Raw genomic sequence first — 2,910 nt, forward strand, 5'->3', positions numbered from 1 at the left:
AGCCCCGCCCGGATCCACCGTGCTTGTCCACAACCGCCGCCCCCACCCCGCTATCGATCTCGCCCACGGCGGCCACCACCACCCCTCCGTCATCCCCGCCCATGATGGCCGCCCCCAACCCGCCGTCGTCCTCCCCCACGGCGGCCGCACCACCCCGCCGTCGACCTCTCCTCGATCCACAACCAATCAAACCGCAACCAATCCCCCACCCCACCCTTCCTTCCTCTCACTCGCGCAGGTGCAGGCGCAGGCCACAACGCCCAATCCAAGGCGGCGTCGTCCTCGTGCGAGTTCACGGTGGCCATGACGGCGCACACGGCAGGGCGGTGGGCGGGCACGCTGCTGGCCGCCGCCATCTACGTGTCGCGGGTCTACTACGTGCAGGGCTTCTACATCGTCTCCTACGGCCTCGACATCTACCTCCTCAACCTCCTCATCGGCTTCCTCTCCCCATGGTCGACCTGGAGCTCGAGGCGCTCGACCAGGCCGGCCCCGCGCTCCCCACCGGCGGCAACAACGAGTTCAAGCCCTTCATCCGCCGCCTCCCCGAGTTCAAGTTCTGGTATATCCATATCTTCTACTGCCCCCTTCTTCTGATTTGATTGCGTGAAATTGATGCTAAATTCGAGATCAGATGCAGTAGCCTTCTCGAGACCCAGATTTGATCGAATATCTCGCTTCTTTTTCTGGCAGTTTCGCAAGATTCGCTTGCCAGCAAGTGGGCTCACCAACAACCCATTTGTAAATAGGTGGATAGCTGGAACATTTATACAGCCTTGCTAATTCATGTGCCTTGCCAGCTACTACATTAGATGTGATACACCCATTTTTTTGACCTTCTTGAGCGTTTTCCATTCATAGTCGGAGCCACTTGCTGACAAAGTTTTCTAGTGCAATTGCTTAGGATTGCATAGTGTGGGTTTCTCTAGGTGAAATCTTGCATTTGTGTGCAATTCGAGTTTTGTAGTGCTCTGACTTTAAGAGGTTGTGTATTCTGGAAAGGATATGCGGCATTTTCTAGGCCATTCTGTCTTGCTAACTGTTTTTACTTCCCTCTAAAGAGTTGTTAGCTTTCCATTTTGTAAAATAACTCCTTGTTAAGCCATTTGTTGTTCTGTCTGTGGTAGTCTCGGTGTTGTATGCATGGTTCAGAAGTTCAGATGGGATTCTACAATCAATATCTTTCCTGTTTGCAAGTAGTATATGTTAACTACCTCTGCCGCATTGCTTTTCAAGTCATTGTGGTGTTCTTTTAGTGGTATTTAGTCTGTTGTTATATAGTAACATTTTGATCCTTCAATCTGCTCTCTAGCACTTAAAAATTCATTTGGTGCCTAATTGGTAGGCTTCCTCTGTTTCCTTGCTGCAGGTATTTACCAGGGTGGTGCATGGAAGGTCAGGGTTGAACTTACAGAAGCTTACCCTTACAAATCGATATATCAGAACTAGATCACTAGTCTTGACTTTGAGGATTGTTACTAACTGAAGCACCACATTTTTGTTGTTGTCCTGATGTTGCTGCAGACCTTGTGAATATCTTTGAGGTGTTCCTGCCTCAGCTTCTCCTATACCCTAACCCCTCGGACCTGTGACTCCTACATGCTCCTTTTCTGGCATGCCACAAGGTTCAGGCCCCTGGTATTTCTTTTTTGCCATGCACGCACCGGCATGTCTGCCTTCCTGCCCGTGCCATGCCACGCCATTGCTGCAGCACCACTGCTCTCTTCTACCAGCATTAATAATAAGTGTGTCTAAGTGTCTCCTGCTGAACCTGACAGTAGCTACCACTGTCAGTGCACCTGTGCTTGCCATTTTGTGTTTCCCATAAGTTTGCATTACTCTGCATAGAGCTTGCTTCAAAACATTGCATTGTCCAAGTGAGTTTGGGGTTTACAGTATTCATATTGGCTGATGTTGAGTATGTGTCACTCTGCATGCCCATACTATTAGCTTCCGTTCATCATTGCTGGTGCTGGCAATCACTAGTGTCCGAGTAAGTGTGGAGTTTACAATATAATATCGTGTGATGATGAGTTTGTGTCACTCTGCATGCATGTCGAGTTCTCCATAAGCATTGCTTTGCTACTCTGCTTCCATTCCTTGTTGCTACTGCTGGTAATCACTATGGCAGTACAAGACTTTTAGGTGATACATCGTCAACAAAACATGCTAAGCTTGCCTATTCGATACTCATGCTTAGGCACAATCGTTAGGACCGGGCTCTGTGCGGCAAGGCGCGCTGCAGGTGTAGAACAACATGAGGTCTAGTACAAAATGACAGTCATAAAGTTGCATTATTTAGCCACTGGTAGGGTAGGATATACCTAAATGTGGTCACCATAGGAACCAGGGTCCCCTAATTGCTAGCAAAACTTGTGTAATGACCTCTTGTTACCTTCTACTAACGTTTAGTCTTGTTTTTTTAGTACTTCTGTATTGGTATCCAGAAATAAAATTCATATGTTTCTATATATGTTCTTTTAGATAAGTATTTTAATACATAACTAGTAATGTAAATGGTGTGATGCAGTTCTAAATAAAAATGCAAATAGCTTGCGAATGTCAATCTCATGTGAGCCAGTCAATGAACTTACTATATTAGTCTCTTAGACCAATACATGCTTTTCTGTAACTTTAGATATTTCCCAGAATAGTTTGCTTGGTCCATCATATCTAAAGCTTGCATGTACTGTAGAAGCTCTACTTTATGCTAATCCTTGCATGTGTAACATCTTTCATGGCATACTTCTAAATGGGCAAGTACGTGCGACGTCCAGCGTCAACGATGATAATGCAAACCATATGTTCAACTGCAGCCCCATCCATTGCATCGACACAAAGGTATGTACTCTGTATCGCTGAACAGATATGGGCCAGTTTGTGAAGCGGGAAACAATCCAAACCCCATAC

The 2,910-nt window shown here is 46.8% G+C and overlaps 1 pseudogene; it reads left to right on the forward strand.

Moving 5' to 3' along the window:
• The first annotated feature begins 303 nt into the window (after positions 1-303).
• LOC123038876 (protein RER1A-like) lies at positions 304-1,449 on the forward strand (annotated as a pseudogene).
• Positions 1,450-2,910: the final 1,461 nt, after the last annotated feature.

This window comes from Triticum aestivum, chromosome 2B (genome assembly GCF_018294505.1).
Source record: "Triticum aestivum cultivar Chinese Spring chromosome 2B, IWGSC CS RefSeq v2.1, whole genome shotgun sequence".
In the NCBI taxonomy this organism is placed as follows: domain Eukaryota; kingdom Viridiplantae; phylum Streptophyta; class Magnoliopsida; order Poales; family Poaceae; genus Triticum; species Triticum aestivum.